Genomic DNA, 25090 nt, shown 5'->3' with positions numbered 1-25090 from the left:
GAATTTTCATGTAGTTCACCTTCACTATTATCCACCAGAAACAAACCAATACAAACATGGTTACTGTCATCATTATCCAAAATCCTCGTCCTTCTATGGTGTTAGACCAACCTGGTTCAAAAAAGGTGATTTTCCTAGTTGGTGGTTTCGGCCTTTCAGGTACCTGTCCCTCGGGCTCCCCTATTTCCCTGTCTGCCATTGCTTGTCCCTACCTACCAGAGCAGGTTCGATCCGGCTGCTGCTGTTGCAGGGAAATGACTGACTTTTACCTCCAACGTTAAGCACTTTTTTGACCAGGGCTCAAGCAAATGTTCCTGTCACCCTGAGCCTTAGTATTCCACCAGTCGTTCCTGCCTCTGCCCTGGCTAACTGAAGCTTTATATAGGTGCCCGTGACAGGATGTGGCTCCGAACCTTCAATTAATTCAGGTTTGGAAGACTCATATGTACCCTCTTACAATAACTTATGTGAACCCTGGTTGATCTTTCAGCTATTCTGACAGCAGTAGGGGCACTGGCAAGTACTTGGTAGGGACCCTCCCACCTTGAGGAAAACCACTGCTTCTCCTTGATTACCTTGTCCTGCCTTTTCTGTGGGTATTGGGCCTGGACAACGTGTTTGGTGCTTGCGGGCGTGCCTCAGGTAATCTGCCAGTTCCCACTCATCTGGGGGCTGTTCCTGTGTATCAAAATCAGGAAATTTGTATTTTTTTAGATGCAATATCTCACAAGCAATATCTCACAAGATAACAGTTTCTTTTCATCTGATGTTATTCCTCTGTCTACTTTAGCTATCATCCCTCCTGTTGACACATGTAAAAACCCATGTGTCATAACTGCAATTAATCTGAACATAACATGGAACATACAGAACCTGGTACACACTACCCATATAGTAGACATCGTTTGTAGAGTTGCTTCCCCCACTCACTTATCGATCTCTGTGTTGGGGAAGTTAGTTTTTTTGGGAAGTTAGTAAGTCTAGACTGCAGGTCAGTAGAGGGAGCTGTAGTTGTAACAAGTTGAGTTGTTTGAACTGCCAGGTTATTGCCATGGATATCAGGGGACTTGTATGCTGCACACTTACAAATAGCCAGCATGTGGGAGCCCGGATAGCCTCTATAAAGTACAGAAGCAACTCTTTGTGACGGACAGGCTTCCTTGTTGCTGTCACCACACCCTGCTGGTGCCATGAAGCTGCAAATGTATGTATGATGGGAAAACATACTGACTGTCAGTAGGGACAGTGAGGGATTGAACCCCGTGCAGCAGATAGGCTTAGGAAAAGAGCAATGAAATCTACAGCTTGAGCCGATGACGCAGGAAGAAGCTTATCTATTCTACGATGTACTTCGGCCCACTACTGCAAGACCAACTAAGTTTTCTCCATTTTCTTCTCTGTTTACAGAACCGTCCACAAAGACCACTTTACTCTCCTGTGAAAGGGTCACTCTGTAGGTCTGAATAGGGAAGAAAACTAGGGTGACAGCCTCAAAATTGTCATGTGAGGACAGATCATCAGATAGCAAGTTGCAGGGTTCAGGGTGGTGCAGCGTTGGACAGAGATGTGTGATTGTCCAAAGAAATTGGCTTGTGCAGCATGGGTGGCTTGGGGGGGGGGTTAATTGTGCCATCCATTCCTATGACAGCGGTGCATAGACTGCATGAGGTAAATTTAGCAAATAGCTAGAGCAATACCTGTGGCACAGTCTACAACTTTTTTTTTTTTAGAGGTAGATATACTGTGTACACAGTGTGGTAATAAGTTGGTGATGGCTTGGGGAGATGGTAAAAGGAGTAGAGGGGGGGGGGGGAAGGGGGGGCTGAAGTGGTAGGTTGGTCACTTCACTTCTGGCAGAAAACTACAGTCACGCATCCCTTCTTTGCAGTCATCCTGAGATGGGATAGTGTGATGGTCAAAATAACCCATCAACATCATTCCACTCTACTTCTTCTAACAAACCCAATTAACTATAAATGTTTATCATTACATAAAAGTCGTGTGACAATTAAACAGTCAATGATCCATACTCTACAGTAACCAATTGTAACACAGCGCCAGGAATTATGTTGTCTCAAGCAGACAGGTAATCCAGTCCAAACCACTGGATGTATGGCTCAATGCACAGAAACAGAGAAGCAGAGAGGGATTTCTCTCAGTGGATATCAGAAAAACTTTTTATTTCTTCCAAAACACGGCACATCATATGAAGATAGTATAGTCACTTACATCAGGAGGGTCCTATGCCAGTATAGGACCCCCTCAGGATTGTTCGCTTCCCACCCTTGTGGTACTATGGTACATCAATGAACGATCAGTAGTGCCCAGCCCGCTCTCGTCCCGACTAGTTTCGGCCTTTCGCCGTCATCAGGGGATACGAGAGCAGGCAGGCTGGAGCATATATATATAGAAATAAAAGGATATCCTTTTATATATATAGAGCCTGCCTGCTCTCGTATCCCCTGATGACGGCGAAAGGCCAAAACTAGTCGGGACGAGAGCGGGCTGGGCACTACTGATCGTTAAAAAAAAAAGTTGTAGACTGTGCCACAGGTATTGCTCTAGCTATTTGCTAAATTTACCTCATGCAGTCTATGCACCGCTGTGTTATTGTTTAACTGGCTATTGAGAGGTAAAGAGGATCTATCCTGGTCACAGCAGCGGAGGTGGTTGCCAAGGAGTGTGTATCAGCTATTGTGTGGAGCGCCTCTATCTCTAACTTATACAGTAACCAATTGTACCCAGAAAAAGTCATCATATTCGTCCTTGTAACTGGTGGTATCACTACGGGTATAACAGCTACTCTTATTATTAAGTAGTAGCAGTAGGGTATTGTACCGTGTTAGCCATCAGTAAAAGCAAGAAGCTTTAAATCAGGATGATACCATTTATTGGCTAACTAAAAATGAATAAAAATAAGCAAGCTTTCGGCCTTGCAGCCTTCGTCTAGCTTATATCCTGTTAGTTTGCAAACTGGTGGTACAGACAGCTTATATACATGCAACATCAAAAGGGAAAACAGATATTTTTTCAAGCATAAATACATGTCATTAAGATGCCTTAATTCACACAGACCATCGACCTGGGGTTAGACGTTGTAAGCTAAGATAAGGATTCTTGTTTACTCCCCGCTCACATACCTGGGAGTTGGACGGACACAGAGGTATCGTAAATTCTTAGTTCACAAGTTCAGCTATAAGGGCTGAGAAAAGTTCAAATATCATCAGACTCATACCAATATAGAAAGTTGTTGTCCTTATTTAAACTGTTCTGCACAGCTGTGAACCAATTTATGAATTTTGTTTCTGCTATTAATCGATCATTTGACATTTTGAAGCCACCCTTCAGGGCAGTGACACGAAGATCATCCATGCTGTGTCCGTTGGACCGAAAGTGTGTAGCAACTGGGAGTCCAGATTTGGTATCTTTAATAGTGTGCCTGTGTCCATTCATACGTTTGCGCAGAGTTTGTCCAGTTTCTCCCACGTACATAACATTGGGACATTTAGCACACATGATCAGATATACCAGATTGGTGGAACCACAGGAAAATGTACCTTGTACTCTGTACTCCTGTTGTGAACCTGGTATCGTTACTCTGTCAGTGGAGTAAATGTGTCCGCAGGTCCCACATATTTTTTGTCGGCAGGGTGATGTTCCGTTTTGTTGAGGCCTATTCAAAGAACTCCTGACAATCATCTGTTTTAGATTGTGTGGTTGCCGATATGACAAGAGTGGAGGTTTAGGGAATATCGTTCTCAGTCTGTGTTCCTTGTGTAAAATGGGATGTAGTTCCTTAGCAATCCTCCTTAAGATTTCCAGGTGTGGGTTGTAGGTTACAACCAAAGGGACACGTTCCTCTTTCTGGTTTTGCTTATATTTCAGGAGTTCAGTCCTGGGGATGTTGCTGGCTTTCCTGATTTGGGCCTCAGCCATAGGAGGACTGTAACCTTGTTTAATGAAAGTGTTCTTAAGGCGATCCAGGTGCTTGTCTCTGTCCATCCTGTCAGAACAAATCCGGTTGTACCTTATTGCTTGGCTGTAAATTATAGAGTTCTTAATGTGCTTAGGATGAAAACTGTCATATCTTAGGTATGTGGGACGGTCTGTAGGTTTGCGATACACAGAGGTTTGTATGTTGTTACCCCTGATGTATATGGTGGTGTCCAGAAAGTTAATCTCTGTGTGAGAGTAGGGAAGTTTCAATTTGATTGTAGGATGGAAGACATTGAAGTTCCTGTGGAACTGGAGAAGAGCATCCTCACTTGCGGACCAGATGATTAAAATATCATCAATGAAGCGGAAGTAGGCCATGGTTTTTATGCCACATGCATTGAGGTATTCCTCTTCGATTTTGGCCATGAAGAGATTTGCATACTGTGGTGCGAATCGCGAACCCATTGCCATGCCCATCTCAGGCGTGGCTGGAAAACATCTTGAAACCTCTTGTCTGTAAAAGACCCAGCTACATACAGGATACCACCCACCTCCTGAACAAACTGACAGCCATCGGCCCAGTACCTGAGGGAACCATACTGGCCACGATGGATGTGGAGTCCCTGTACACGAACATTCCCCATGATTATGGTATTGCGGCCTGCCGTAAATATCTTCAGGGTCAGGGAATACCTGTAAAGCCTATTGCTGGACTGATCAAATTCATTCTCACTCATAATTATTTCACTTTTGGACAGGACCTCTATTTACAGCAGATGGGCGGGGCAATGGGTTCGCGATTCGCACCTCCACTCTTGTCATATCGGCAACCACACAATCTAAAACAGATGATTGTCAGAAGTTCTTTAAATAGGCCTCAACAAAACGGAACATCACCCTGCCGACAAAAAATATGTGGGACCTGCGGACACATTTACTCCACTGACAGAGTAACAATACCAGGTTCACAACAGGAGTACAGAGTACAAGGTACATTTTCCTGTGGTTCCACCAATCTGGTATATCTGATCATGTGTGCTAAATGCCCCAATGTTATGTACGTGGGAGAAACTGGACAAACTCTGCGCAAACGTATGAATGGACACAGGCACACTATTAAAGATACCAAATCTGGACTCCCAGTTGCTACACACTTTCGGTCCAACGGACACAGCATGGATGATCTTCGTGTCACTGCCCTGAAGGGTGGCTTCAAAACGTCAAATGATCGATTAATAGCAGAAACAAAATTCATAAATTGGTTCAAAGCTGTGCAGAACGGTTTGAATAAGGACAACAACTTTCTATATTGGTATGAGTCTGATGATATTTGAACTTTTCTCAGCCCTTATAGCTGAACTTGTGAACTAAGAATTTACGATACCTCTGTGTCAGTCCAACTCCCAGGTATGTGAGCAGGGAGTAAACAAGGATCCTTATCTTAGCTTACAAAGTCTAACCCCAGGTCGATGGTCTGTGTGAATTAAGGCATCTTAATGACATGTATTTATGCTTGAAAAAATATCTGTTTTCCCTTTTGATGTTGCATGTATATAAGCTGTCTGTACCACCAGTTTGCAAACTAACAGGATATAAGCCAGACGAAGGCTGCAAGGCCAAAAGCTTGCTTATTTTTATTCATTTTTAGTTAGCCAATAAATGGTATCATCCTGATTTAAAACTTCTTTCTTATTATTAAATATCTCACTTTCTAACGGTACCCAAATAATTATCTAATACATTTATTGTTATGTTTCACGCACACTTCAAATCATTCTTTCTGTCCGTATACACAAGATTCACCAGTCTGCATGGGGTTAGAAATCACGCTGGGAGCAGTAGTCCATGTCTCTCCTTGCCCCCACCTTAGGAATGTGGGCGTGGACCACATTCTGCTGAACTCCACACAGCCACGTCCGGCCTTTGACCTGAGCAACCGGAGAGATCGCTCAGGGCACCGGGCTGCCGGCTTCCAGGGGGGGCGCCGCGCCACGCTCCTGCCGCCCGGCCGCATATTGTTACTGTATCATATGTGCTTACTGCTGCGGCGGGCGGTGGGCTCAAGCTTGGTTGCACGGTCTGACTTTTGAGATGAGTCCCCCTCTGGCTCCGCCCCCTGGTGCCGCTGGGGGTGATGGGGGCGAAGACCAGCAACGGCTGCGGTGCTGTCTCTTGGAGGCAGTGTGAGACTCCGCCTCGCGCCCGGTCGCAGAAGCGCGCAGAACGTGTACCAGCCATCCTGCCCTGGCTGCCTGCCTCTGACAGTCCTCGAGTGACCAGCAAAAGTAAGGCTCCGCTCCCCATCCCCAGCCAGGACGGTGCTAATAAGATTGCATTTGTGGGGAAATCTTCTGCTAATAAGATTGCATTTGTGGGGAAATCTTCTGCTAATAAGATTACATTTGTGGGGAAATCTTCTGCTAATAATGTTTCATTTGTGGGGAAATCTTCTGCTAATAAGATTGCATTTGTGGGGAATTTTCTGCTAATAATTTTGTAACTGTTACCCTATCTATGCTTGATACATACATGGGAGGGGGTCGGGCGGGAATCTGCCTAACTAAAAGGGGATCTTGTAGCCTAAGCATATATATATTGTGATATGCGGGGGTTTTGGGGATCAATGCAACCACAGGGAAGCAGCCGTAAAGTTTAAAAAACAGTCTATTTATTGCGTGTCAAACAAAACTGGCTTCCTGCTAGCAAACAAAACATTGGCTTCTTGCCAGCAAACAAAACATTGGCTTCTTGCCAGCAAACAAAACAACAGCTTATCTTCAGCAGTAAGGCAACAAGACAGTTTCTCTTCAGTACAACATACACAATACAGTCCAGCACACTTGCATGAGTACTCTTTACCAGTCTGAAGAGGTCTTTGTAATCCACAGGTCTCTGGGCAGTACAGCACAGACTCCAGCCTTAGTTTACAGCTCACAAACTGACTCAGGAAAAAGCCAACGCCCAGTGTGAGACCTGTGCATTTATAACCTCTCCCACCAACCTTCATTGTCCAGCCCCCCTTGCTGGGAGGAATAGATGGACCCACCCAACCTTCCATCTATTCCAGGATCCAGGCCCTTGGAAAATAAATAAAAGATGTTGGCAACCTGCTGGTTAAAAACAAAACCCTGGACCCCTGATTCCCAGCATTGGGGCGGTCTTAAAAAAAAACACACGTGAAAAGCTGGTGATATATACCGCCCATCCAGTACCGATCCCTGGAGTCCTGTACATATCCCCCCCCCCCCTTTGCCTCAACCCGGAGGAAGTGGAGGCACCTTGGGAAACCATACAGTGTACACGGGAGAGGGCATCAGCGTTTTGATGCAGTCTCCCGGGTCTATGTTCTACCATGAAGCTGAACTCCTGGAGAGCAAGGAACCATCTGGTCACCCTGGCATTGGTGTGTTTATTTTTTTTCATCCATGTCAGTGGGGCATGATCAGAGACGAGGCGAAATTTTCTGCCTAGCAGAAAATACCTCAGGGAGTCAAGAGCCCATTTTATGGCTAAACATTCCCGCTCCACGACTGCATAATTTTTCTCCGCTGTTGTCAACTTTCGACTAAGGAAAACAACGGGATGTTCTTCCCCATTGATTTACTGTGACAGGACTGCACCCAGTCCTACATCAGATGCGTCCGTCTGGACAACAAATTCCCGGGAAAAATCTGGTGCTACAAGTACTGGGTGCTGACATAACGCAGACTTTAATTTCTGGAAGGAGTATTCTGCACCTTCATTCCATTTCACCATGATTGATTTGCGACCTTTTGTCAAATCAGTCAAAGGGGCAGCCAGAGTGGCAAAGTTGGGTACGAACCGCCGATAGTACCCGACAAGGCCTAAAAATGCCCTTACCTGTCTCTTTGTAAGTGGGCGGGGCCAACTCTGTATGGCTTCAATTTTGTTAAGCTGAGGCTTCACCAAACCCCTACCAACAGTGTACCCCAAGTACTTAGCTTCCTCCATCCCGATGGCACACTTCTCTGGGTTTACAGTGAAACCCCCTGACCTAAGAGAGTCTAAGACTGCCTGTACTCTGGGCAGGTGAGAGTCTCAATCTGTGCTGAAAATGACTATGTCATCAAGATAGACGGAAGTGTACTTCTGATGGGGGCGAAGTAATTTATCCATAGCCCTTTGAAAGGTGGCTGGGGCGGTATGCAAACCAAAAGGCATCCTCTTATACTGAAAAAGGCCATCCGGGGTGGAAAACGCAGTTTTCTCCTTAGCTCCTGGGGTTAGGGGTACTTGCCAATACCCCTTTGTTAAATCTAGAGTGGTAATGAACCGGGCTGGACCTAGCTTCTCTATCAGTTCATCTACCCGGGGCATGGGGTAGGCATCAAACTTTGAAACCTCATTCAGTTTTCGGAAATCATTGCAAAAACGCAGAGTTCCATTTGGCTTTGGGACCAATACAATTGGACTTGACCACTCACTCTGCGATTCCTCAATGATGTCCAATTCCAGGATCTTTTTTATCTTATCCGAGACAGCCTTTCTGCGGGCTTCTGGGATGCGATAGGGCTTGACACATACCTTCACACCGGGCTCAGTCATTATGTCATGTTCAATGACATGAGTAATAACTGGCAATTCTGAGAAAATGCCCCTATTTCTCTGTAAGAACTCTTTAACCTGTTGAACCTGAGGAGTGGACAACGAGGCTGACACTTTTATGTGTTCCAGCCCAACTTTGGGCTCAGTGCTTGTACTTGCCAGGGCAGGCTCTGGTTCCCACTCTCTCCAAGGCTTCAACAAATTCACATGGTAGATTTGGTATGGCTTCCGTTTCCCTGGTTGGTGCACCCGATAGTTTACTTCACCTACTTTTTCTACCACCTCAAATGGCCCTTGCCACTTGGCCAGGAACTTGCTCTCTACAGTGGGTATTAAGACGGCCACCCGGTCTCCCACTTGAAACTGACGAACTCTGGCCGACCTATTATACAGTATACCTTCCTTTGTGCCTCCTGAGCACTCTGGAGATGCTCCCTGACCAAGGGCATCACTTTATCAATCCTGTCACGCATTAAGGAGACATGTTCCACAACAGTCTTATGTGGAGTGACCTCGTTCTCCCAAGTCTCCTTTACTATGTCAAGCAATCCACGGGGTCTTCGTCCGTATAGCAACTCGAATGGTGAAAACCCAGTGGATGCTTGAAGAACCTCTCGTATAGAAAATAACAGGGCCGGTAGCAAACAGTCCCAATCCTTACCATCCACTTGCACCACCCTCTTTAACATGGACTTAAGGGTTTTATTAAATCTCTCCACCAATCCGTCTGTCTGTGGGTGATAGACAGACGTCCGCAGCTGTTTGATTTGGAAAAGCTTGCAGAGGTCTGCCATCAACCTAGACATGAAAGGGGTGCCCTGATCAGTAAGGATTTCTTTGGGGAACCCAGTCCTGCTGAACATATGAAATAACTCCCGGGCAATAGTTTTAGAAGCTGTATTCCTCAGGGGTACTGCTTCTTGGTACCTAGTGGCATAATCCAAAACCACTAGGATATACTGATGACCTCTAGCTGATTTAACTAAGGGGCCTACCAGGTCCATCGCAATGCGCTCAAAGGGCACCTCAATTATGGGAAGTGGCACTAAGGGGTTAAGGAAGTGAGACACGGGAGCAGTTAACTGGCATGTAGGGCAGGAAGCACAATACCTCTTAACATCAGCCTTCAACCCTGGCCAGTAGAATCTGTCAGCAATTCTTGCCTCTGTCTTTTCTGCAATGTAAAGAAGGTGGATAGAATCGGCACTAGTTGCTGCTGGCAAACAGATGGGGGTAGGTGGTTAAGATGACGTGCCTCCAGACGGTAGATTCATCACATCAACAGGAGAGAGTACAAAGAATCCGGGCACCATCAAATGCAAACACCATGCTTTATTTCATCCCCAACACAGTCTTTTCTGCCCCTAGGTGTCCCCCTAATACCTCATTGTGGGCCATTTCTAGGACTATCTTTCGGTAGGGCTGAGGAACCAGTAATTGTTGTACCACCTCTGAGCGCCCTTGAGTGACACGATATAACAAGTCAGAATCCATAGAGAAGTGGGGGTACCTCTGCTCAGCCCCCGGCTCCTGTGGTACCCCATTCACTACAGAAACCTGTTCATGAGCGTGAACTAAAGTGGGATCCCGCATTTGAGCTGTGCCAAAGGCCCCTCTAGATACATCTAGACCTGGACATATGAGATTGGGGAAGGCTTCCTCCTCCTCCTCCCCAATCATCACCTGTAATGGGGAAATTTCCTCCTCCTCAGAGGATAACACAACCTTTTGACCAACCTCACTTACGTCATTCGAGGTTGGCAGTTCCATCCGGTCTAGCCTAGGAACCGGGGAAGTGTCGTTTACATCACCACAACAACCCACATCATTCAAGACATTTTTTGACATTCCCCAGAGTTCATGAAACAAAGGAAAGTCATGCCCTATTATCAAATCATACATTAGGGAAGGCACCACCCCTACTTCATGAGTCACACTTCCACAAGCAGTGGATACAGAGATTGACACCAGGGGGTATGCCCTAGTGTCACCATGTATGCAAATGACCCGGAGGGTCTTTCCTGCTGGTTCAGTTTTCCTCACTAGTCGGGCATGTACCAGAGTTACCATGCTCCCCGAATCTAGTAAGGCATTTACAGGCAAGTCATTAATTAATGCAGCACACTCAAACTGCCCTTCATACACAGGACATGCAGTGCAAGCTAACTTTGCAAAGAAAGAAACACGGCGAGCAGCATCACACTGCATTGGCACTTCCTGCAAGGGGCACTGAGCTCTAGTATGTCCCCAGGCCTGGCACTTCCAGCACTGCACAGGGCCAGCTTTCCTGGGTAAAGCAAATGCCTGAGGATCCTCACGGCTGCCAGGCCGCATGCCCAGATCAGGATTCTGTGGAGGTCCTTCCTTATATACGGTGGATGGCTTTGTCCTCTGTGTAGCAGGAGAGTCCCGGTGTCTGGTAGGTCCCAGCAACTCCTCCACAACAGTGAATCTTTCCACCATGATGACCAGCTGATCTGCAGATTGGGGATCCCCGTGGCTGACCCAACGCTGCAATGCACCAGGAAGGGACCTCAGGTATCGGTCCATGACAATGCGCTCCACCATCTGGGGTCCGGTCAGTGTCTCCGGCTGTAGCCACTTTTTCACTAGCTGGATTAAATCATGCATTTGGGATCGAGGTGGCATATCCGGAATACACCTCCAGCTGTGTACACGTTGTGCTCTGACCGCTGTGGTTACGCCCAGGCGGGCTAAGATCTCTATCTTGAGGGCATCATACTCCTTAGCCTTTTCTGTTGGTAGGTCAAAGTAGGCTTTCTGTGAGTCCCCAGTTAGAAAAGGCGCTATGATGCCTGCCCACTGCTCTTTAGGCCACTGCTCCCGCTCTGCAGTTCTCTCAAAAGTTGTTAGGAATGCCTCAACATCATCAGAGAGTGCGAGCTTTTGCAGGAAATGACTAGCCCGGATAGAGGTCTGGTTGCTAGGGGCAAAAACAGGTTGACTCCGCCCCTGAGATAGCTGCTGCACTGCCTCAGCCAGCATCTTGGACTGAGCCTCTGTGGATTTACGCAAGGCAGTTGCTTGCGCTTCAGTAGTCTCTCGGAGGGCTGCCAACTGTGCCTCAGTTGCTTGCTGCTGTACTGCCATGCTTTGCTGCAACTGCACGGTAGCTAAGGCCAGCTGTCGCACCAACTCCTCCATTGCAAGTATGATACTGGCCCTTTAAATGTCAGTTTTTCAGAAGAAAAAAATATATTTTTTTTTCCTTTCTTTAACGGCTTGCCCACATCCTCCACCACTTGTGATATGCTGGGGTTTTGGGGATCAATGCAACTACAGGGAAGCAGTAGTAAAAGTTTCAAAAACAGTCTATTTATTGCTGGTCAAACAAAACTGGCTTCCTGCCAGCAAACAAAACATTGGCTTCTTGCCAGCAAACAAAACAACAGCTTATCTTCAGCAGTAAGGCAGCAAGACAGTTTCTCTTCAGTACAACATACACAATACAGTCCAGCACACTTGCATGAGTACTCTTTACCAGTCTGAAGAGGTCTTTGTAATCCACAAGTCTCTGGGCAGTACAGCACAGACTCCAGCCTTAGCTCACAGCTCACAAACTGACTCAGGAAAAAGCCAACGCCCAGTGTGAGACCTGTGCATTTATAACCTCTCCCGCCAACCTTCATTGTCCAGCCCCCCTTGCTGGGAGCAATAGATGGACCCACCCAACCTTCCATCTATTCCAGGATCCAGGCCCTGGGAAAATAAATAAAAGATGTTGGCAACCTGCTGGTTAACAACAAAACCCTGGACCCCTGATTCCCAGCATTGGGGCTGCCTTAAAAAAAACACACGTGAAAATCTGGTGATCGCCCATCCAGTACCGATCCCTGGAGTCCTGTACAATATATATATATACAGTGGTGTGAAAAACTATTTGCCCCCTTCCTGATTTGTTATTCTTTTGCATGTTTGTCACACTTAAATGTTTCTGCTCATCAAAAACCGTTAACTATTAGTCAAAGATAACATAATTGAACACAAAATGCAGTTTTAAATGATGGTTTTTATTATTTAGTGAGAAAAAAACTCCAAATCTACATTGCCCTGTGTGAAAAAGTGATTGCCCCCTTTGTTAAAAAATAGCTTAAACTGTGGTTTATTACACCTGAGTTCAATTTCTGTAGTCACCCCCAGGCCTGATTACTGCCACACTTGTTTCAATCAAGAAATCACTTAAATAAGAGCTATTTGACACAGAGTAGCAGACCAAAAGCACCTCAAAACCTAGACATGCCAAGATCCAAAGAAATTCAGGAACAAATGAGAACAAAAGTACTGTAATTGAGATCTATCAGTCTGATAAAGGTTATAAAGCCATTTCTAAAGCTTTGGGACTCCAGCGAACCACAGTGAGAGCCATTATCCACAAATGGCAAAAACATGGAACAGTGATGAACCTTCCCAGGAGTGGCCGGCAGACCACAATTACCCCAAGAGCGCAGAGAAAACTCATCCGAGAGGTCACAAAAGACCCCAGGACAACATCTAAAGAACTGCAGGCCTCACTTGCCTCAATTAAGGTCAGTGTTCACGACTCCACCATAAGAAAGAGACTGGGCAAAAACGGCCTGCATGGCAGATATCCAAGGCGCAAACCACTTTTAAGCAAAAAGAACATTAAGGCTCGTCTCAATTTTGCTTAAAAACATCTCAATGATTGCCAAGACTTTTGGGAAAATACCTTGTGGACCGACAAGACAAAAGTTGAACTTTTTGGAAGGTGCGTGTCCCGTTACATCTGGCGTAGAAGAAACACAGCATTTCAGCAAAAGAACATCATACCAACAGTAAATTATGGTGGTGGTAATGTGAAGGTCTGGGGATGTTTTGCTGCTTTAGGACCTGGAAAGCTTGCTGTGATAGATGGAACCATGAATTCTACTGTCTACCAAAAAATCCTGAAGGAGAATGTCCAGCCATCTGTTCGTCAACTCAAGCTGAAGCGATCTTGGGTGCTGCAGCAGGACAATGACCCAAAACACACCATCAAATCCACCTCTGAATGGCTGAAGAAAAACAAAATGAAGACTTTGGAGTGGCCTATTCAAAGTCCTGACCTGAATCCTATTGAGATGTTGTGGCATGATCTTAAAAATGCGGTTCATGCTAGAAAACCCTCAAATAAAGCTGAATTACAACAATTCTGCAAAGATGAGTGGGCCAAAATTCCTCCAGAGCGCTGTAAAAGACTCGTTGCAAGTTATCGCAAACGCTTGATTGCAGTTATTGCTGCTAAGGGTGGCCCAACCAGTTATGAGGTTCAGGGGGCAATTTCTTTTTCACACAGGGCCATGTAGGTTTTGAGTTTTTTTTCTCACTAAATAATAAAAACCATCATTTAAAACTGCATTTTGTGTTCAATTATGCTATCTTTGACTAATAGTTAACGGTTTTTGATGAGCAGAAACATTATATATGTTGTATACAATACAATATATGTATATATATATATATATATATATATATATATATATATATATATATATATATATATATATATATTGTATTGTATACAACATATATGTATATAAATATATATATATATATATATATATATATATATATATATATATATATATATATATATATAGAGGGTGAGGTGTTCTTAATTTCATTTCTCCCATTTAGCTGACCCCTGGGCTTTTGGCATGGTTCCCACTAGAACGCTGATAAAAACTAGCATTTTTGCCTGGTTAGAGTAGGACTCACCAGATCGGGGACACTTTGGCGCAGTTGGTGAGCTTAAACGCGTTAAAGCGTAACCAAGAGCCCCTGTCACTGTTTTCCTGTTGTGTGCTGCAGCACCCTCTGTATTTATATATTTCTTATGGAGATTGGGGTTCTCCAGTGCTGCGTGCATGCTTTGCATAGTATTGCAGAAAATTCGGTTTGTGCTGCTCATCCCTTGGCTTATGTTATTTTCCCCTGTGAGCGTGCATAACCACACCCATCTCTAGCACAGTTAAGCATTTAAATGAGCGGTGCTCATAGTTCCGTTAGTAGCTAGTAGAAGGTGAGGTGTTTTTAATTTCATTTCTCCCATTTAGCTGACCCCTGGGCTTTTGGCATGGTTCCCACTAGAACGCTGATAAAAACTAGCATTTTTGCCTGGTTAAAGTAGGACTCACCAGATCGGGGACACTTTGGCGCAGTTAGTGAGCTTAAACGCGTTAAAGCGTAACCAAGAGCCCCTGTCACTGTTTTCCTGTTGTGTGCTGCAGCACCCTCTGTATTTATATATTTCTTATGGAGATTGGGGTTCTCCAGTGCTGCGTGCATGCTTTGCATAGTATTGCAGAAAATTCGGTTTGTGCTGCTCATCCCTTGGCATATATATATATATATATATATATATATATATATATATATATATATATATATATATATATATATATATATATATATATATATATATATATATATATATATATATATATATACATACTCACACATTAAGGGGGGGGGGGGGTTGCCTATATACAGTGCGTTGCAAAAGTATTCGGCCCCCTTTAAGTTTTCCACATTTTGTCATATTACTGCCACAAACATGAATCAATTTTATTGGAATTCCCCATGAAAGACCAACACAAAGTGGTGTACGCATGAGAAGTGGAACGAAAATCATACATGATTCCAAATTTTTTTTTACAAATAAATAACTGCAAAGTGGTGTGTGCATAATTATTCGCCCCCCTTTGATCTGAGTGCAGTCAGTTGCCTATAGACGTTGCCTGATGAGTGCTAATGACTAAATAGAGTGCACCTGTGTGTAATCTAATGTAGTACAAATACAGCTGCTCTGTGAGGGCCTCAGAGGTTGTCTAAGAGAATATTGGGAGCAACAACACCGTGAAGTCCAAAGAACACACAAGACAAGTCAGGGATCAAGTTATTGAGAAATTTAAAGCAGGCTTAGGCTACAAAAAGATTTCCAAAGCCTTGAGCATCCCACGGAGCACTGTTCAAGCGATCATTCAGAAATGGAAGGAGTATGGCACAACTGTAAACCTACCAAGACAAGGCCATCCACCTAAACTCACAGGCCGAAAAAGGAGAGCGCTGATCAGAAATGCAGTCAAGAGGCCCATGGTGACTCTGGACGAGCTGCAGAGATCTACAGCTCAGGTGGGAGACTCTGTCCATAGGACAACTATTAGTCATGCACTGTACAAAGTTAGCCTTTATGAAAAAGTGGCAAGAAGAAAGGCATTGTTAAAAGAGAGCATAAGAAGTCCTGTTTGCAGTTTGCCACAAGCCATGTGGGGGACACAGCAAACATGTGGAAGAAGGTGCTCTGGTCAGATGAGACCAAAATGGAACTTTTTGGACAAAATGCAAAACGCTATGTGTGGCGGAAAACTAACACTGCACATCACTCTGAACATACCATCCCCACTGTCAAATATGGTGGTGGTAGCATCATGCTCGGGGGGTGCATCTCTTCAGCAGGGACAGGGAAGCTGGTCAGAGTTGATGGGAAGATGGATGGAGCCAAATACAGGGCAAACTTGGAAGAAAACCTCTTGGAGACTGCAAAAAACTTGAGACTGGGGCGGAGGTTCACCTTCCAGCAGGACAATGACCCTAAACATAAAGACAGGGCAACAAAGGAATGGTTTAAAACAAAACATATCTATGTGTTAGAATGGCCCAGTCAGAGTCCAGATCTAAATCCAATCGAGAATCTGTGGCAAGATCTGAAAACTGCTGTTCACAAACGATGCCCATCTAATCTGACTGAGCTGGAGCTGTTTTGCAAAGAAGAATGGGCAAGGATTTCAGTCTCTAGATGTGCAAAGCTGGTAGAGACATACCCTAAAAGACTGGCAGCTGTAATTGCAGCAAAAGGTGGTTCTACAAAGTATTGACTCAGGGTGCTGAATAATTACCCACACCCCACTTTGCAGTTATTTATTTGTAAAAAATGTTTGGAATGATGTATGATTTTTGTCACAGGAGCCCTAGTGGTCAGACTGCAAATTGCCTTCCAATCGGTTTCAGCACACAGACCATGCACGCTTTGGTCGCGATCTTTGCGCAGAAATTTGGGCAGCAGCCCGACCAGAAGGGAGCCTGTGAGGTACGGTAATTACAACTTTACACACTATTTCAGGGTATCTGCCACCACCACTGGTATGGGCCAGTGGACCCGACTGACTGACTGGTCCTGCGAATAAAATGGTTAAACACACTCTATTCTGTCTAGATATCAACAATAGTAGTGTCTCTTCAGAGACCCGAGTTCAGTTCCTGTGTATGCTGAATAATAGGGTAGCGGAACAGTGAATGACTTTGGTAAAGTCTTTATTCATGGCAATATAAATAATTAATATATACAGAAAATTATTAAAATCAACAATTATTGAGACATGAGATAACACAGTATGAAAATAAAGTTGAGAAAACCGGATACTTAGAGTTCATGGAGAGGTGTCCTTTTGTGGGAAAAATCATAAAGTCCTTGGTAAAGTCCTTTGTTTCAGCTTAATTTAAAATCCAAGCAAAATGGAAAATGTCCTTTGTTTCAGTTCAGACAAGATGGCCGCCAACCATGTATCCTCTGGCTGGCAGCAGACCATTCTCATATAGATGGAATGTGGAGGACTAAATTGCCCGGGCAGCTCATTCACTTTTAATGGAGCTGAGTTCAGAGGCGGGCTTCCAGAGTCGGCCCCCGGTCCGGATTATGGTAATCACATCTGGGCAGGGGCTTTCATCAGCCCCATAACCCTGACATTTTCTCCCGGCCGACCTACGCGGCCGGCACACAAATAATAATTACATATTATCGATCCCCAGAACCTACCGATTAATATGATACCTTGGATGCGGGTGCTAGGGCGTATGGTTACCGAAGGGCCCATAACTCCTTAACCGAAGGAGGTATGATTATGATTTGTATACCGAGACGTTAGTCCAATTTCAACGGATCCAAATTCACTTCTCCCACCTCTGGGTGATTCTCGGTTTTCCTTTAATAAGCAGAAATCATAATTCACATGCTTCATCATTTTAACTCCTGGAGACAGTTTGTCTGGTGAGCAGGAGGAAGCCCCATTTGCTAGTCAATTCACATTGAGGTGTGTCTTCCCCAAAGGCAGGACACTGGCCTTGTGGTTCTTAATTAGCATCTGAGTGAGATCAGCTTGGTCAAACTGAGTTTTACACCTCTGGCTAAATTAGCAAGTCACAGGGCCAGTTCCATGAAAAGACTCTGCTAACTATCTCCTATGAAGACAGCAGAGACCCCCCAGGCTGGACTGCCTGGTATCCACAGACATGAGATTCTGATTTGGCAGCGCAACGACAATCGCGGTTGCGGTTTCGTTTCTCACGGCTGTTACGTGACAATTTTCGATCCACTTCTCACATGTACACCACTTTGTATTGGTCTTTCACGTGGAATGCCAATAAAATTGATGCATGTTTGTGGCAGTAATGTGACAAAATGTGGAAAACTTCAAGGGGGCTGAATACTTTTGCAAGCCATTGTATATATATATATATATATATATATATATATATATATATATATATATATATATATATATATATATATAGGCTTACTCTTTATTTGTGCTAAAAGAAAAGTAAGTGGTCCATATGCAATTCACTTTTTCTCCTGAGTTTTCTCTTAGGTGATATTTTTACACCTTGACATAAAATGCAGTTTAAACCACAAGTATCCTAGAAAATATAATAATTTTGACAGCACTTTTTCACCAACTTTTAAGTACTTTTTCAAACGTAAAATACCTAAAAGGTTATTTTAAAATGAAGATGAAAATTATCTCGTAGAAGATAACTCAGGATAAAACGTGAATTGCATATGGGCCTGTGTGTTTGGGTGTGTGTGTGCGTGTGTGCGCGTGCGAAGACGATGAATGGGGGGGGGGCACCAAAATCTGGTTACGCTCAGGGCGCTGTGAAAGCTAAGGCCGGCCCTGTACACAGCATTAAACCAGACAAACTTTTGCAGATCTCCAAACAAAAATTTTATACAAATCAGTACATCTGTCTGTAATTTGCACAGATGACATACATCATGCTCCTGAATTCTCTTCACTTTGCAAACTATACATGTAACATTTTACAGAATTCAGAAAAACATCATTACAAAAACAACCCGACATAACTGACATGCACAAACAGACAAGCACACAGCAATAAAAATTGCTTTTAGATCTTCAGATTTCAAACAAAACATCAGACAAACAAATTATAAAAACATTTACAGACATCCCTTTACTTTCAGAGTCATACAGACAACAAGCAAACACAAATTACTATTCTCACTGGTGAACAGCGTTGCTCGGGTAGTACTTTTTAAAACCCGCCCGGATCCGTGTACCCAAATATCCAGATCCGATTCGGATATCCGGATCCGACCTTGCGGATATCCGAGTGAATTCGGATATGCGACCAAATTACCCACGGATACCCGACCTGTTCGGGTATCCGGATAGAAAAACCGGAAGTGCCCTTTAAATAGCTTTAAAAAGGGTTTTTAGGGTAAATGATGCATGTAGCATCATGTTTTTTTAAAGGGAAACACTAATTTATTATTTGTTGGACATAAAATGAAAAAAAAAAAAAAAAAAGCTGTCAATTAACATCTGGACTAGACAATGGTCGTGCAGCCGCCCACATTGTGTCCAAAGTCCAATCGCACAACTGGGACATGACAGTTTTCAGCCCAGAAGACACCTCCAAAAAATGACACCGCAATTGTGTTTTGGGTTGAATATAGGTGGTGATATCAGCAGCAGTGGCCTGTGGCACTGTGGTGGTGGGAGCCAGCGCCAGCTTGCTTCAGCCTCTTGAACTCTTCATGCTCAACAACATGTTTTTTGGCCAGATGGGTGATGAAGCTGGAGGTGCCATACTTGTAGGGGTCACAACCTCTGCTCATCTGTAGTTTGCACACATTGCATATGGCAAACTTGCTGTCCAATGAAGGCAGAGTGAAAAACCGCCATATTGGGGAGGGGAACATTCCCCTGCGGCCTGAATGGGATGCTGCGGCTTTTCTCCCTGTGGCAGTTGGGGGTTGAGTGGTGCGGCTGGTGGTAGCGGCAGAAGGATGTGGGTCCCACATTCCACGGCCACTGTCTGCAATGCTGATCCTCCGTGCCAAACCCACCGACGCATCCTCCTCGTCAGAGCTGACATCCCCATCCTGTGGATGGTAGTCACGGTCCTTCATCCCATCTTCAACATCATGCCCCCCCTCCTCAAAACCCAGAACATCCTCCTCAAACTCCTTGCGGCTAACAGCCCTGAGTTCAATCGTGGCGCCTGGAGCGAAAAGCTCGCTGACTGAGGGTAGGCTGCCTTCTGGGGTCGACACTGACACGGCAGACCTTCTTCTTCTTCTTCACAGCAGACATAGCACAATTTATACGTGATGATGTCACCAGATGATGTGGGGTACTTTTACTTTAATAAAATCGGGGTTGGACTTTAAATCAAATCAGCACGGAGTGACAGACCGCAGAGTAGAGGACAGACAGTGCACACTATCTGTCTAACTGTCACACTTACAATGCTCAGCACAGCAGCACTACGGTAATCTACAGTAAGCTAACACAGTACTACTCTCTCTAACAACTAACTGCAGTACTAACTAACGATATAATACAATACAATAACACAGTAATCCTATTCCCTAACCTATACTGTCCTGCTGTCCTGCACAGCACACACAGACACAGACAGGACCTAACTTAGAGTGACCAGACGTCCCGGATTGCCCGGGACACGTCCCGGATTCGGGGTCCGCTGTCCCAGGCTTAATGAGGTCCCGGGAAACGTCCCGCTTTCAGCAGCGGGACGTCCCGGCCTCGGGACTCTGGCCACTCTCTCCTCAATGAACTGGCAGCGGCGTCTATAGACGCCATGCTAATAAATAGCAGTCTTTTTTCAGCTGCATGATGACAAATACAAAGGGCCTGATTCACAAAGTGGTGCAAACACTTTGCACGCCTGTGAAAAGCCCTTTATCACGCCTAAACTTAGTTTAGGCGTGATCTGAAGGAATTCGCACGATGCGCTGCGCGCGTAGAGCACCGCAAAACTTTGCGCGCGTAGCGCGGTGCTCTACGCGCGCAGCGCATCGTGCTTCGCGCGAAGTGCCCATTAAGCCCTATGGGACTTTGCGCGCGCGCGTGCGCGCATACTCGCGGGAACTTCGCGCGAGTTAGAGCACAAAGCAGTGATAACTTTGCTGGTGCAAAGGTTATCACGCCTAAAGTCTTTTAGGCGTGATAACTGAGTTATCACCGCTTTGTGAATCAGGCCCAAAATATTTTACATTTATTGGAGGAACCCCTCCCTTCCTTTCAAATTGCCGGGACAGAATCCGGCAAACTGGTGAAGTAGATGGTGTCCAGCAAAGGAGGAATTGCAAATTGCTGCCCCCATGTATAACCCTGGTTATGAAAAGAGAAGGGTGAAAAGCAGGCACTGAAATGCTCATAGGCTTGAAGGAGTGTTTATTTATCTTTGTATGTGTCAGAGTGGTGCAACAAAATATTTTGAATTAAAAAAATGTTTGGTTTGGGTCCGCTTTAAGCTGTTGTTCATACGGGGAATCTGCTGTTCTGTCAGTAGGGGGAGCTATACCACTATATTTATTGAAAACCTCCATCATTCTAGCTACTAAGTCATCTATATCTGTTCTTTTTGCATCATCATCTACCTCATCTGTCTGGGAGACCCCATCAACCTTTTGTGGGATGGGCGTGGCCTGGTCTTGTACTTGGAGGGTTGTGATGATCCTGACATGGGGTGCATGGTACCACCTCCAAGCACTGACGTAGGGCCCGCGGTCGCAGGGGTCGCCGTGGTGACAAGGCCCGCCTCCTGAAGAGGCAGGGGAGGGGCCCGGGGGCTGTGTGTTGGAGGACCCGGGCCCCCGCTCTAGTCGCCGCACGCCGCTCCCTCCCTCCCTCTAGCCATCAGACCTCGATCAGGCGGCGCCGCGGAGACCAATAGTGCAGGCGCTAGGACCCAGCGCCCACACTGATATGCGGAAGTGACATCACTTCTGCTTATAGAGCGGGTGCGTCCGGCGCCCGCTCTTACTGGTTGGGTCGCCCGCTGATCGAGGTCTGACACGCTACAAGGTAAGGGGGAAGTGGCGGCGGCTGGGGGGGGGGGGGGTTCCTGTCACTCACTGCCTAAAGGGGCTCCCTGTCACTCACTAGCTAAAGGGGCTTCCTGTCACTCACTAGCTAAAGGGGCTCCCTGTCACTCACTGGCTAAACGGGGCTCCCTGTCACTCACTAGCTAAAGGGGCTCCCTGTCACTCACTGGCTAAATGGGGCTCCCTATCACTCACTAGCTAAAGGGGCTCCCTGTCACTCACTGGCTAAACGGGGCTCCCTGTCACTCACTGGCTAAACGGGGCTCCCTGTCACTCACTAGCTAAAGGGGCTCCCTGTCACTCACTGGCTAAAGGGGCTCCCTGTCACTCACTGGCTAAAAGGGGCACCATGTCACTCACTAGCTAAAAGGGGCACCCTGTCACTCACTAGCTAAAGGGGCTCCCTGTCACTCACTAGCTAAAGGGGCTCCCTGTCACTCACTGCCTAAAGGGGCTCCCTGTCACTCACTAACTAAAGGGTCTCCCTGTCACTCACTAGCTAAAGGGGCTCCCTGTCACTCACTAGCTAAAGGGGCTCCCTGTCACTCACTAGCTAAAGGGGCTCCCTGTCACTCACTAGCTAAAGGGGCTCCCTGTCACTCACTAACTAAAGGGGCTCCCTGTCACTCACTAGCTAAAGGGGCTCCCTGTCACTCACTAGCTAAAGGGGCTCCCTGTCACTAACTAGCTAAAGGGGCTCCCTGCCACTCACTGGCTAAAGGGGCACCCTGCCACTCACTGGCTAAAGGGGCTCCCTGTCACTCACTAGCTAAAGGGGCTCCCTGTCACTCACTGGCTAAACGGGGCTCCCTGTCACTCGCTAACTAAAGGGGCTCCCTGTCACTCACTAGCTAAAGGGGCTCCCTGTCACTCACTAGCTAAAGGGGCTCCCTGTCACTCACTGGCTAAACGGGGCTCCCTGTCACTCACTGGCTAAACGGGGCTCCCTGTCACTCACTAGCTAAAGGGGCTCCCTGTCACTCACTAGCTAAAGGGGCTCCCTGTCACTCACTAGCTAAAGGGGCTCCCTGCCACTCACTGGCTAAAGGGGCACCCTGTCACTCACTAGCTAAAGGGGCTCCCTGTCACTCACTAGCTAAAGGGGCTCCCTGTCACTCACTGGCTAAACGGTGCTCCCTGTCACTCACTAGCTAAAGGGGCTCCCTGTCACTCACTAGCTAAAGGGGCTCCCTGTCACTCACTAGCTAAAGGGGCTCCCTGTCACTCACTGGCTAAACGGGGCTCCCTGTCACTCACTGGCTAAACGGGGCTCCCTGTCACTCACTGCCTAAAGGGGCTCCCTGTCACTCACTGCCTAAAGGGGCTCCCTGTCACTCACTAGCTAAAGGGGCTCCCTGTCACTCACTAGCTAAAGGGGCTCCCTGTCACTCACTGCCTAAAGGGGCTCCCTGTCACTCACTGCCTAAAGGGGCTCCCTGTCACTCACTGCCTTTAGGGGCTCCCTGTCACTCACTGCCTAAAGGGCTTATTATGTGCATTTACTGGTGAAAAGCTGTCTCTTATTATGTGCATTTACTGGTGAAAAGATGTCTCTCATTATATGCATTTACTGGTGAAAAGATGTCTCTCATTATGTGCATTTACTGGTGAAAAGCTGTCTCTCATCATGTGCATTTACTGGTGAAAAGCTGTCTCTCATTATGTGCATTTACTGGGGAAAAGCTGTCTCTTATTATGTGCATTTACTGGGGAAAAGCTGTCTCTTATTATGTGCATTTGCTGGTGAAAAGCGGTTTCTTATTATGTGCATTTACTGGTGAAAAGCGGTTTCTTATTATGTGCATTTACTGGTGAAAAGCGCTCTCTTATTATGTGCATTTACTGGTGAAAAGCGGTCTCTTATTATGTGCATTTACTGGGGAAAAACAAGGAACACCAAGAGCCCCAATAGTGTAATATGTACTGGTAAATGGTTACTAGATAGAGTAAATATTAATACTCACAAACCAGGGTTACCATTAGGCAACCACTGTAAAGGCAGGTGGGGAGATTTTCCTGACCCCACTCAGGAATAAGAAGTCGCTCTCTGTAGATGAGAAAAAAGGGGGTTCAACCCTCCACCCAGGGTGGACTCAATATTATGCAGGAGAACAGAGGCGCCAAAATGATAAAAGGAAGCTAAATGAGCTTAAAAACCAAATTCTTGGTAAATAGAGGAGGTAGTGGTGGACTTACCTCCTCCAAGTAGACACACAACGACTGTAGTAAAGACAGTCAATATATTTTATTTATGAACTCCAAATATGCAACGCATTTCGCAGGTTTGATCCCGCTTCATCAGGCAATAACAACGGAGCAATAGCATATGTGGTCAGTAGAAGAGCCAGGCACCTCTGTCTGGTGCCTGGCTCTTCTACTGACCACATATGCTATTGCTCTGTTGTTATTGCCTGATGAAGCGGGATCAAACCTGCGAAACGCATATTTGGAGTTCATAAATAAAATATATTGACTGTCTTTACTACAGTGGTTGTGTGTCTACTTGGAGGAGGTAAGTCCACCACTACCTCCTCTATTTACCAAGAATTTGGTTTTTAAGCTCATTTAGCTTCCTTTTATCCTTTTGGCGCCTCTGTTCTCCTGCATAATTTACTGGGGAAAAGCTGTCTGACATTACGTGCATTTACTGGTGATCAGTTAGCCTGGCACCTGTAAATGTATGATTGCCTGGGTATGTTTGTTGTGTTGGTCCTATAATCTGTCCAGGGAATTTATGCTTTATGATGTAGCATTTTATTGCAGTGTTTTTAGTATTCTGGAGTGGTTAAGCACTTGTATTATTATCCTATTTAAGTGTGAAGTTTAATTAGGCATGTTTGTATAATACAAATTGGTATTACCAGTCAGCTTTGTGACCCAGTGCTAAGGTGTGTGCGTGTCAGTCAGCAGCAGTGTGTGTGTATAAATATATATGTGTGTGTGTTGGCAGCAAAGTTTTTAAACGTAAGTGTGAGCCGGGCCTTATGCTGGGAATACACGGGTTGATTCTGGGGCTCGATTCTGCGCCAAATCGTTTTTGCCACTCAAATCTGTGGGCGATTCTCTTTTTTTCCGCTTGTTTTTCTTACCTTTCTCCATTGTCCCTAATGCAGAATCGAGCGGCAAAACGATCGGACGTGTCGGAAATTATCTATCGAGCCATCTTATCAGTTCAGAATCGAGCCGTGTATTCCCAGCACAAGGTTCGGGCTGATCTCTGCTACTTTCAATGTGTACAGTATAAGCTGTTATTCTGTTTCTGTACTGGTAGTAAACTAGCGGCAGTGTGTGCTGATCTCTGCTACCCCCAGCGTGTACAGTTTAAGCTGTTGTTCTGTTCCTGTTCTGCTAGTAAACTAGCGGCAGTGTGTGCTGATCTCTGCTACCTCCAGCGTGTACAGTATAAGCTGTTAC

Source organism: Hyperolius riggenbachi, chromosome 5 (genome assembly GCF_040937935.1).
Source record: "Hyperolius riggenbachi isolate aHypRig1 chromosome 5, aHypRig1.pri, whole genome shotgun sequence".
Classification (NCBI taxonomy): Eukaryota; Metazoa; Chordata; class Amphibia; order Anura; family Hyperoliidae; genus Hyperolius; species Hyperolius riggenbachi.
This window is presented reverse-complemented; position numbering follows the sequence as displayed.